Source organism: Falco rusticolus, chromosome 5 (assembly GCF_015220075.1).
Source record: "Falco rusticolus isolate bFalRus1 chromosome 5, bFalRus1.pri, whole genome shotgun sequence".
In the NCBI taxonomy this organism is placed as follows: Eukaryota; Metazoa; Chordata; class Aves; order Falconiformes; family Falconidae; genus Falco; species Falco rusticolus.
Genome location: NC_051191.1, coordinates 7,174,145 through 7,187,073, shown reverse-complemented (window position 1 = coordinate 7,187,073; position 12,929 = coordinate 7,174,145). Strand labels below are relative to the sequence as shown.

At 39.4% G+C, this 12,929-nt stretch overlaps 1 protein-coding gene across 1 annotated transcript in view; it reads left to right on the top strand.

Annotated features, from left to right (window-relative positions):
- The window catches only part of PLXNB2 (plexin B2), a 267,979-nt gene that overhangs the window by 68,813 nt on the left and 186,237 nt on the right, over positions 1–12,929 (top strand). The window lies entirely within an intron of this gene.

Below are 12,929 nucleotides of genomic sequence, written 5' to 3'. Positions count from 1 at the left end.
GTCTACAGTGAGAAAGAGACAACCCTGCAGAGTTACTGTTGCTATTCCTAGCATATCTATAATGCGTATGTACACACACAATAAAGGTACATATAAAGAGATACATATGAATATAGGAAACTGCAGCTTCCTCTTAAAAATCTGTGTTGATGTTTGTGTCCTTGTATGTATGTTTTCCCTATAAAATACAAGTTTGCTTTCCCCAATATTAAACTGCTTGATCAAAACCCTTTATACATCACTACTGAAGACCGAGATACATATTATAGAGAAACCAAATTGAACAATAAAATACTATTCCTCCCAGGAAAGTTGGAAACTTTATAGATCATCTGCTGCAGAGATTGCTCATTTTTACAAGGAGGCAAGAATAACTGTGGTGTTACTTACTGAGGGAAAATAACAGATCTTATTTCACTGAAATTAACTTAGATTAATTTCCGGGGGGGGGGGGGGGGGGGGGGAGGAATAGTGCAGCAGGAATATAGTGCTGCCATTTTTGAGAGCCATATATGACAGTCCAATGTTATACCTGAAAGTTGCTCTCCGTATGTCCTGTCCTCTATAATTTGTTCTTTTCTCTTTATAGTGGCTCTATTTTAAATGAGCTATGTAGAACAATTTGCTGTCAAATCTGGAAAAGATAATACAACACCTTAATTTTCCATATTACAGAATGTGCTGAAATGCTTGCAGAGGGATCCCAGTTCATGCATCGAGTCAGCTGGAGTAATTAGGGCATGATGCAATTGTTTTTTTATGGGCCTGTAGCCATCCCAAGAACCCTGAAGGTTCATTCCGTTTTAAGGGTTGCTTTAACTCTTGGCCAGGTGGGTGTCATGAGTTTTGTTCAAATGCTTTGAGCTCCATGACAAATGGAATCACAAGACCCCAAGTCACTCTGCTCACAGGACTGCAGATCAACATAAGCCCCTCTGAATCTTTAGGAAGAGCAAAGACCGTTCAAGGAATGTGATTTTTGTTCTGGTTTTGTTTTTTTGCTACAGAGGGATATAAATACTATTCACAGTATTCTGCTTGATGAATCAGAATCTGAAACTATTTATTTTGGCTAGCTTAATATGTTGTCAGCCTCCCTCTTCCTTCTGGAAAATTTTGGCCTTTCCATGAGGAGCATAAAAATCTGCAAAGCTATCTTCACTTGAATTTTAGCAAGAAGTCAGTTATAAAATCGGTGATTTGTGCTGTGTGTTTCTTGTCGTTAGGATGACAATAATTTTGCATTTTTAAAGAATCTAGTAAAATCTGTGTTCACAGACACACTTCAAACTTGGATGTTTTGCTTCTAAACATTTGCCTGCCCTCACTATAAGGTAACGTGAGCTGTTGTTGGTCTTTCTCTCTGACTAATATAGAAAACATTTTTGGAAATTGAAAGGTACTTTGGGGTGTTTTGGATTGTTTTTACTTCAGAAGAGCTCAGGCAGGTTAATGGGGGAGTTTTTGCAGTTTGTCTGTGTAGATGTCCATGAACATTTAATATCTTTTCTCAGAAGCCTGCAGTGATTATTTTAGGATTTGCTTTCTTTTCTGAGTACGTTTATCAGCTAAAGACCATGTTTACTTTCTTTGCAGCTCCTTTCACGCCTTTAACTATTGAGGCATTGAAAGGTTGTGTTGCAGTGATCCAAATCCAGATTCAGCGTTAACCTATTTTGTCAACATTTCTGTTCACTTCTGTACAGGTATTAATGCTGAATCTTCCATGTATGGAGTGGGAAGATATTATTTCTCCTACCTTGCTAACATAAATTGCATGTTTTTTATTTTTTTTCCTTAAAAAGGCAGAGAGGACTTGTTGAATGTGTCTTCCCAAAGGTGTGAATGGCCAGTTCTTGAAAAATTGGTTTGTGACAGCAAGATGCAGGCGTATTTGTGTTCCCTCTGCATGCATCACTAGTTCAGATAAAGTCGTGACCTGAATAGGTACGTGCCAGTATTGTGTCACCAAAGACTGGAGCCTAAATAGTGGGAACATATTGAGGGCTTTCGCTATCTGTTTTATTTCTTTGTTTTTCTAATAACTACCAATTTACTCTGTTCTTCATTACATCTACATTAGCCAAAAGCTTCTTTAACGCCATCATATCTAGCAAACAATGGGCATTGTATAGATTTATGTATGAATAAACAAATGTAAATTAAAACAGCTGAAGGTCTACATGAACTTCACATATAGGATATTCTGGCATGAAATATCTTTGTAGTATATTTCATCCTGTTTTTTTATGTCATGCTCAAGGCAGATTCTCCAGCAGCAAGTCTGTATTTGTTATTGATTTTGTTAATTTTCAACTTCGGACCCAAGCTGTTTAAACAGATTGCTCCCTGCTTTTATCCGAGTCAACTTCCTCATGCTTTCATCAGAGCGAAAGAGATTATTTGACTTTCTGTCTCCTAACACAACGTTACAAGAGAGTTGTATGTTAAGTGGCAGTGATGGATTCTGTATCGTGGTATGCCATCCTGTCTGCATGTAAGACCCCTGTAATAGTTCCCTGGCAAAGACAAAAACATCTCGCTCTTATTTATTTGGAGGCTATTTATTAGTATTCATTTCAATAGTATTTAGTCTGTAACTGAAGCTACTATTTTTCAGAATTAGATTAGGTGAGGGTATGTTTGAACTTGAATAATAATGTGCAGGCATAATACTTTTATATCCTGGCACTAATTCTGTATCATAAGAAACAGTTTCTTTCCCTTTCCTGGGTACACAGTGTTTGTGAACTGATTAATACCTGGCGATAGGAGGATACCTCTTCAGGCTGACTCGCAGTGTAGTTCTGAGGATTTAATAGCAACTAGCACTGACACAAGCTCTGCACACACACAAGGTTTTCTGGTGGGAGCAAAGTCTCCTTTTATCCTTGGCATCTTAAAGAAAAGTTAAGATGGAGATAGTTAACTAATTTCTCAATCAGCTAAACCTATGGAAAATACTTGGAAGACTCTGCTGGGAACGTACAGAAACTCAGTTACGCTTATGTTTCAGTTCTCTCTGCAGGGAACAATTGGGTTATAGCTGTAGAATATGAGTTCCCTCAATCAGAGTAGCAGGTAAAATCAGTATGGACAACATCAGATGCTTTGGAGATATACAGCACCTTCAGTGACTGTAGTGTTGGCAGATTGCATGTGCATCTCTTTCTTTGAGCTGTCTGTGGCTTTGTGCTCCAGGCTGAGTAGGTGAAGTGATAAAATACCTTCTGTAGGTTCTGAAGACAGTTTTTCCTAGAGAGGAGCCACAAATATTTTCTACCCTCATTGAAGTTGCAGAAAGAGAACTTCAAACTGTAGCAAATGACAGCTCCCAGACACAGTCTCAATTCACAGCTGAGCAGGCAGGGAAACCCTTGCAGGGTTTTTCATGCAGGAGACACATGACTCCTTGTGAGCAATGCTAATATATTAACTCCTTGTTACAGCCACACTTTTCTTTGTGTTGTCCTTCTGAGCAAGCGGTGCTTTATACAGACCTCGGTGCCGTTAGCCTGGAGAGAGCAGTGGTGCAGGTGATCTTAGGCTGGCTGCTCTAAACTGCAGAAGCCCACCACCAAGTTGTCCTCCAAATGTGGGTCAGGGATTCTTGCCAGAGAGGGTGGCCTGGATGGGGCCCAAGTGAAGGAGAGAAGTGCACAGAAACAGGAGCCGGAATAAACTCGGGAATGGTGCAGGAATAAAGCATTCTTGTCTGTTTAAATTTTTCATTTTAGCTGCTTTAAAAAAGCTGCTGTAAATGATCAAGGTGCTTGCAACTATTGAAGGACCATTTCTGGTACGGCTCAAAATTGAATACTAATCGGTTGTATTTCTGTAGGAAAATCACCACAAGGCTGAAATTGCTATACTACTAAAAGATGATGTGCCTTCATGCTTAGCTGTATATAGTCTAACATCTGGACACATTGCAGTCTTACTTGCAACCAGCAGTAGCTCTACATATGCTTATTGGCTATAAGAATTCTGCTGCTTCATTTGTGCAGTTATTGGCACCTCTACATATGCAATCACAAGTTATTTTTCATCATTATGTATTTTGAAGGCAGGATACAGATTAAAGGAGTGTTAATAGTAAAATTAGAATATCAGTCCTGACACAGATGCTGAAGTGTTTCTCTGTTAGTGGTCAATAAACAAGTTAGGAAATAGCTAAGCTTTTTGCTGGTCAAATTAGATCTGGTTAAGTTAATCACAAGTTACTTGTTATTATCCTCCACAGCACATCTGTTTACTGAGAGTTTTCTGTATATGCTGAGAACAGGGGAAAAAAATGGACCTGCAGGCTTTTTTAGTATAAAGGTTTGATATATTTTTGAGGTTTTTGCTTGTACCATATGATACATAAAATAGGATTACAAATGGTGATTATAATGATCTGAACAGGCTCACTCTATGATACACAGAAAACTCTATGATACCCACCTTCCTTTTTTTGTAAAAATATACCCCTAAGTCAAAGACTTTCTGGAGCATAAATGCCTAGAATCTTATTAAAATCTGATCTCATTAAGTACACCATCAGTATTAAAATAGTGTATCCTAAATCTCAGTCATTCAGAAATGATCTGTGCCTGAAAAGATGAAATGAGAAACTTGCCAATTAGTATAAATGCCTTAGTGGAGTGGAAAGTGACTTCAAAGAAGTTGATTATATATTTGGGTTTTTTGATATATATCTTTTCTTTTTTTTTCTGAAGTACTTCCAATTTGGAGACAACTTTTAAAATTCTTTTAGTGTAATATTGGAACACTTGCAGTTCCTTTATCATTTGTGTACAAACCGAATGTAAGGGGAACATTTGAAACATTTGAAAATATTTTAAAGCGATCTGTTTAGTTTTTAAAGATGAAGGGATCGAAAATGAAATGCAAACTCTTAGCCTGCTTGTGCTCGTCTGCTGCACCGCTGTTTTCTTTTATGTGCGCTGTGGGCCAGTGTTTGATGCAGCATTTCATCACGTTACCCAAACCTTTTATTATGGCAAGCCTTAGTCTGAAAACATCACGTTTTGTGTCTGCGTCTGATCATCTCTTCTCACTTTTGCAATCTGGTTGGGCCCATCAAACAGTGCTACAGTGTTCAGTAAACCTTGAATTCCCAACCTCCATCAAACTGGCAAGAAACAGAAGCCTCAAGTTCCGCACAGAAGGCTCCCTCCATCACATGAGGAGCGTTCCAGTCTCAGGCTGCTTTAGTCCCATGGCAGATTATACCTAGGAGCAGCTGGCATTTCCAGCTTCGAGTCCTCCTTATTTGTGTTGCACAACATCTGGCAACCAAAAAAGTTTTAATAAAGAGTAGCATTAGTATAGAGAGTCACATGCTGCATAAAGGATATCTTGGAAAGAAAGCAAGTATTGTATCCTCTTGTATGCAACATCCGCATGCTGCGGCCTGGTTTTCCTGGTAACAGATGCAGCCTGTTTTTAAATTTCGGTTATTTCAGTGGGAAAAAAATTAATTAAACAATATTTCCTAGTTTCCACAGAAATTTAAGCAACACTGAGGCTTGTTTTGGCCATTCTGCAAAGGACACTGAGTAATTCAGACTGAAACCTTTTGACGATGCCACTGCATACTGATGATGTCAGTAGGGTTCTTTATCACTGCTGAACATCCATTGTGATTTCCGATGGAGTGGGAGGCAAGGAAAGAGCAGTACATCAAAGCAGATGGTATATTGTTGTAACACCACGTGTATAAATATTGGTGCAGTGGTGGTAGTATCCGTATTACGTGCCAGCAAAAGTTTATAAAAATCCACCTCAGAGCTGGAGGTCCAAAAACGCATGGTAAGGCAAAAAGGCCATCATTTAAATGGGGAGGGTTTCAGTGGGAAGTGGAGACAGGCCATAACTACAGTCTCGTGCTCTGCTGTGGGAGCAGGAGGAAGCCCAGATGTATGTAAAAAAAGCATAAGTGAGGGGGAAACAGGTTCTTTTCCATCTCGTGCTGTATCAAATTCCTCCCTCCTTAGCTTCTCTTAATCCTCCAGCATTTTTAGAAATTATTGCTTTATGAAAAATGTAAATGTAATTATATATAATGGGTATTTATTATAAACTTACACATAATTATGTAGTTTTCAAAGATGGGATAAAAGGCATTACTGAAACAAGAAAACACTTTTCTGTCACCTCTAATAATGTTTTCCACATCCCTCCATTTCAAAACAGAAGTGATTGGGATCAGCACAAGGAAGCTGTTCATACTGGTTCCCAGCTGTGGATGTGTCAGTGGGGATAAATTTCATGTCCTTGAATATTACCCATTGTTGAGTACCAATTTGCTCACACCTTAAGTTCTACTTTGCCAGAAACAAAGCTTTCCAAGGTGTTTATCTTCTCCTTCAGTGAGGTTTTGAGGTTTTGCAAAGTGTTTGTACAAGGAGGTTTAAGGGCCCGTGTGACTAAATAAAAATAGCCCCAGCTGTTAAATGGCAGTTTGCCTTCCTTTTGGAGGAGCAGAGGTCAGGGATATACATTTATTTTCTTAATCTGTGCAGGTTTTCAGTGCCCTTTCAGTCCTGTTTCTGTCTGTGGGCCAGCTGGGTCATTAGTGGCTGATGGCTGATGAGCAGAATTTGCCTTTCTGATCAGACTGGCTGCTGCACCTTGCAGGAACCTCCTGGAGCTGGAAAGGGGCAGATTGGAAGCCCAGCTGTTGTCCTTGGGTCACTTTTTTTTATAGTATGTTCCAAATCTGAGGAGGCTTTCATTCAGTTTTTAGTTGTGAGGCATATTAAATGTCATTTCCATCAGATTTATTTATCCCTCATCCCAGAAAACTGGGGAAAGTATTCTGCTTTTTCCTTCAAACCATCATATTCAAGGTTTTATTGGAATTTTAATGAAGCATTTTTGTGTGGGTGTGTTTTCTAGAAAGGGGGGGGGGGGGACGACGACACCTGTTTCCTTTTTTTTTTTTTTAAAAAAAAAAATCATGTCACCCTAAAAGCTGTTTTTGCAGACAAACTACTTTTGCTTATTTGATTTTGTAAGAGATATGTTTATTTGAATACTGCATAGACCTTCTTGGGGACTTCCACAGAGTAAGACCCCCTGTGCTTTTGCATCCATACTGTACCTTTCAGAAGATACCTCTGGGTTATTTTAACACCAGCTTTCTGTTAAATAATGGACTGTGAGAAAAGTTTAAATAAAATACCTTTGGGCATACTAAATGACAAACTTCTCCGAACGTACTTTATGAGAGACTTGCAGCCCAATCTCCTAAAAGAAGCGCTTGCAATCTGGCTTTATAGCTGATACACAACTAGCTGACAGACAAAAACCTAGCCAGGATTTCAATTTACAACTTATGATACACAGGGTTCTTTCTTCCTTGCAATGCTTTAAACTGAAATTGAATTTTAAATTAACTTGACACTGTGCTGTTTTCAAGTCAGATAAATAACTGTGTTCCTTTTCGCTCTGTTCATAATATATTTGATATCTTACTATGAAAGTATTTCCTGAATTGATATTAATATTACACATTTACCTTCCTTTTTTTCTTTAAGGAAAAAAAAAAAGTGAAACATAGCTGTGTAGCTGTAAGAAGTATTGTTCGCACTTTGACAATTATATGGTTTTGTAGTTTCGGAATTTTCCAGTTTTATTTCTGTTACTCACTGTAAAAACTTGTGGTTTATTTCTGTGGTTTTTCACATAACTTTGATCAAACAGTGGCCTTCAGAGTTACATTCTTTGAGCTACCATGCATGTAGGTAACTTCCAATTTAGTTCATCACAGGGCCACATTCTTCAGTACCACATTTACACCTTCATGGTGTTAGTGAATCACTGTCTCAAGCTCCCAGACTATCAGTTTGGGGTGCTTTTTTTATATTTTTGAGTGTTTGTGTTTTTTCAAAGCTGTTAAAGCCACACTGTACAGGTGTAAGCACTTGTATAACACCAAGTAGTTATGAATATGGTCAGTGGTGTCTTAATCTGACACCTGATAGCATCTTTTTTACACTGGATAGATGATGACACTAGGAAAACTTATAAAACGGCTGCCAAAAAATAATAAAATTATACCTAAGTATTTTTAAAGAAAAGTAAATAAATACCTATGTTTCTGAATGTGTATGTATAGTGGAAAGGAAGAATTTTACAATTGAATTGTCTTGTGGTGGTTTGTTGGGGTTTTTTTTGCTAATTCTCACACTCATAAATGAACAAAACTTTCTCATAAAACTGTGTCTGGAAGAGCTTATACTGAAGGACATACAGTGGCTTAATTTACCATGTTGGCATTCTGGGCAAAATGTATTTCTTCTGCCTGAGTAAAAAATGTGGCTACTGCCATGGGTCCTTATGTGTAACTCGTAATAAAGTATCAGAGTACATTCCTCCCTCCCTTCTCCACCAGGAAGGTGTCCTCCAGGCAGCTCCCATTTTGTACCATCTGGCTTTCTGCAAGGCGTTAGCATTCCAGGAGGGGTTTCCACCAGACTTTAACAGTGGTCAGGTCCAGCAAAAGGAAAAATTACCAAACATTTCCCCTTATAGGCTTAGGACTAGAATTGTAACTAGGGGCTTTGGGGAGTGTATTAAAGACCACTGCACTCCTTGCCCTCTCTTTCCCTATTCCCTTGCTAGCCAATACCAGTATGACCCAAGAGCCTGACTCTGTTTTTATTACCAAACACAATGAAAAAATATTTGGAATATTTCATTTCTGTGAGTGTATTAATGAAGGAGAAAAAAAATACCTCTACCTTAAACAGGACAAGAAGTTATGCAGACCTGCCTGACACAGCCAGAAATTCTCTTGGGCAAAGGAATGCCACATGAAATTGGAAAGTTCTTCTTTGGTCAAATAAGTGAAATACTAGAGCCTTAGTTCGGTTGCTTTTCACTGTCTTACAGTCTGGTCATCTCTTCACTCCTCTCCCTTTCACCCACCACTCCCCCGAGGTATTCAAATGGGAAAAACTTTCTTTCAAAGGTATTTACACAAAGACGGCATTTGGCAGAAGGTGAGATTTCTTCTGATCAAAAGCATCTTGGTGTGCTCTGATCTTTCCCCAGAACTTAGCTAAATGTGCAGAAAAAAGGACTCTTGCTCAGTATCCTTTGCAGTTAGGGAACCTTTTGGTGGACGTTGTCATTGCACATTCTAGGGGCGTGCGCCTGTGCATATCTAGGCATATTTGTTTCAGTACTCTGTCAGGATGGATGCCAAAGAGATTAAACTGCATCTTTCATCCTGGGGAGAAGAGAGCCTAAATGGGTTTATCATGGGGTTTTCATTCACCCTGTCATTTCTCCCTTCTTTATAGTTCATTGCTAGACTTCTAATTTTTCCCGACAGCAGCGCACACCCCTGCAGCTGGCCCTGCATGATTCCCTCCTCCTAGACTGACACAAGAGTGGATGCATAAATCTCCTGCCGTCAGGGTGCCTCCTGTAGCAGGCACTGCCCCCTCTCCCCCCTGGAAGAAGATTTGTCCCCTCCACAGCACTCTCATTTACCACCTACTAGTTTTGCCTGCTGAGCCAAGATGCTGCCCGTGACCGTTATCCAGCCTATGCTAAACATCAGGAAATGGTTCTTTTCTTACAAAAATACATCCTTTTTTTCTTTTGTTCTCCTAATGACAATTATTTGTGGAAATTGGAATGCCTTTGAAATTTCTATTTGACACAAACATTACACTGTACAGCAACCAGCTCCTATGAAAAGCAAGAACTGAGTGATTGTTTGAATTAGGAGCTGGAGGATGAGAAGAACTGTCAAGAACAAGAATTTTGACAGAAATACAGGTCTTCAGGAGGCCTTCAGTTGGAGATCCCCATGTTCTCTGAGGCGCCGTATTAATTCAAAATTATTGCTTTGAACCATAGGGTAAGCGCGCAGTGCTGTCAAAACCAGGGCTTCCCAGCTCATGAACTCATCCAGTGCATTGGCAGTTTATAAATCAGACAGGACTTGTGGACTGTTTACAAAGTATTGTTTGAAAATCTCTTCCTTAGCTCTCCATCCTCACTCATAGCAGTGGAATATAACAGCTTGTTAAAAATCAATGCAAGAATAGTTTAAAAGGCAGCACTCACTGTTTCTGTCCTGAAAATGAAAGCAGGCACAGGATGAATGTGCAGTGTACGGGAAAAGCTTTGTCATCCTTTACCAGCACTGAAGGGACAGGTAAAGGCCAGCCTCTCTTCTAAGAGTCTCTTCCACAAAATACTAGATTTCTCAAATAGCTATTTGGTGTTAGCAACCTGCTGATAGTCTGATATGCGTAGTTGCTTTGAGAATTAAATGAGTTTTTTCTTCAGCTACAAGTGTTTGGCTGTTTTGTCTGCTGCTGTCCTTATGATGATTCATATTGCAGTTAGTTTAAAGAGGCGGATAAACTACAATTGTTTATATACAAACAGAATATGGCATTGGCTGCCAGAAACTAATCTTGCTAATATTTGGCTTGCTAGGTTGCCTCATGTTTCACATTTTGGCTATCAGAGAGAGCTAGCTTAAAATTAATTGAAAAGAGCTATAGTATTTTCTCCTCTGTAAATGCTGGCAATTGATTATACAATGTCAGAGGTGTTAGCAGTGTCAGCGACCTTCATCTAGCCAGCTGGAATAATGGGCAAGATTTGCTTTAAGACGCGCTGCATTTGGCTGACAGGTTTTGTTGCATCTGCAGCCAACTCTGTATCATTAACAAGGAAAAAAGGGTGGATGGAGGAGAGTAGCTTGTAAATGTAACTGTGCTCACTTCACTAAATTTACTTGAAAAATGATCGGTTTTTTGTGTCCAATGCCATTTTGTGCTCTTCATGATCCTCTAATTAAGCACAGAGGATTGTGGATCCAGGCTTTGATTTGAACAGTGTTGGTTGTCCTCCTTCTAGAGGAGTGAACAAAACTTCCTCTCTCTGCTGCTGGAAGCTAACTCGTGAACGAATTTCAATTCCATGCCTTGGTTACTACACATTATTAGGAATCCCACTCTCGTGGGACTTCATGTGCAGAACCGCATCCTTGCAGCAGACCTGCTTGCCAGCTGCGCATCAGTACAGCTGTTCCCAGGGTGTTTAAATTTGACTTTGCATCTCAACTATTCCCACTTAATACAATAAGCTTTGAGGTAAACTATGGGGGTATTGGAAAAAAAAGTCCTCTGTGTCTAACAGTCTCTTTAGACTGCTTGAGGCTAAGGCTCAGCTTTAAAACTGATGCTGTCTCTTTATTTGAAATAGTTTTATTAGAATAAAGCAGTACCTGTGATTCTTGAAAAACAAAGGAAGAAAGAACGTGTGTATCCCCTTGCTTCGTAGACCTATGTGAGTGGTTTTCTGAGGGGATTACCGCTTTCTTGCCTCTGTGTTCCCTTGTAGCAGTAGCAGTGATAGAGTGATGGCCGATGTGCTGGTTGGGATTTGGAGAGAGAGTATCTGCAGTTCTTGGAGAAGAGAGAAGGCAGAGGAGGACAGAGATGATGGGAGTGTTAGACTTTGAAGACCAAGAGAAATTTTGGACTTGAGGAGAACTTTCCAACCTCACATGGCGTTCCTTCACCTTAATGATTAAAAAATATGTTTACTTTTTTTTTCAGTATCCTGTCTTTATGATGTTTTAGGACTGGAATTCTTGCACTTTATTCCTGGATATCTCATGTATTAAATAATGTCTCTATTTCTCTCTAATGAGAGCAGGTACACAGAGAAACAGAAAGAGATCTTTCTGCATTACAGAAGTTTTTCTCGGGTTTAGTATTAATCAAGAAACACAGATATGCTTAATGATTTTGGAGGGAAAAAATCCTAAGAAAGTCTGTCTTCTGAGAGAGACTCTTTGAAAAGTCAGGTTTTACTGCTCAGTAAACCTGCCAGCCAGCTAAAAGTTTCGGCTCATGGACATTATGGAGGCAGCCAGAGCTCAGGGCTGGGAGCTGGCTGCGGGATGCTTCAAGAGAGATGGAGGCTTGTGTGTGACCTTTTCCCTTAGTGGAGAAAGGAGGCATTACTGGGAGGGCTGTGGTGGCAGGGAGAGGTGTGCATGCAAGGGGTCCCACTGCTTTTGCTGCAGATGGGTCTGACAGCTGCATGTGACACAAAAGCTCAGGCTGATTTTAAAAATAGTGTCCTGACTTCAGAATCACAGGTAGAAAATGTATTACTGTGAAGCTGGTGCTTCCTCTACAGTAAATACCAGCAGCTTAGGGTCTTCTTTTCTGCCAAGCCCTTCCTTAGCATTACCTAACAGAGGACTTAAGATGCATTCTCTTAGTTTTCTTTCCAGGGTATTTTACCTAATTGTGTTAAATCCTTTCAATCTGTGACATGTGAAAAGATACTTCTGCTAATTTAAGGTTAAAAGTACCTGTTAAAGAGTTTTCATATGTAAAATGCTTATAGATTTGAACTACTGAAAGACTTCATGTTGGAAAATATGCATACAGTAAAAATGGTGGTAAACATGAAAAAAGGTTGGGTTGTATTACTGAGAGGTACAAACAAGTCTTTGTTCCCTTTGGAATAAATCATAGGATAACTTACATTGGAAGGGACCACTGGAGGTCATATAGCCCAACACCTTGCTCAGATCAGGGCCAGTGAGATCAGGTTGCTGGGAACATATGAAGTATTTAGTAGTCCACATAGCTCAAAACTTAAATATATGATGGTGAGTTTCCTGGGATTTTTGAAAGGGAAAAAATTGAATTGTAATATGTCTCCTTTGTCTTCACCTTTCAGAAGGGGGGGGGGGGGGGAAGGGAGGCTGAGGAAAGAAGTTCTTTACTATGCATTTCCTTTTATTTTTAGATGGAAATAAAAATTTTATCAGGCTAAACCATACTTGCCATACTCAATTATCCCCCAGAAAGTTGAAATAAGTATAGATGTAGGCTTTTTAAGAATATGCCCCTAGAAGTAAAGTTCTG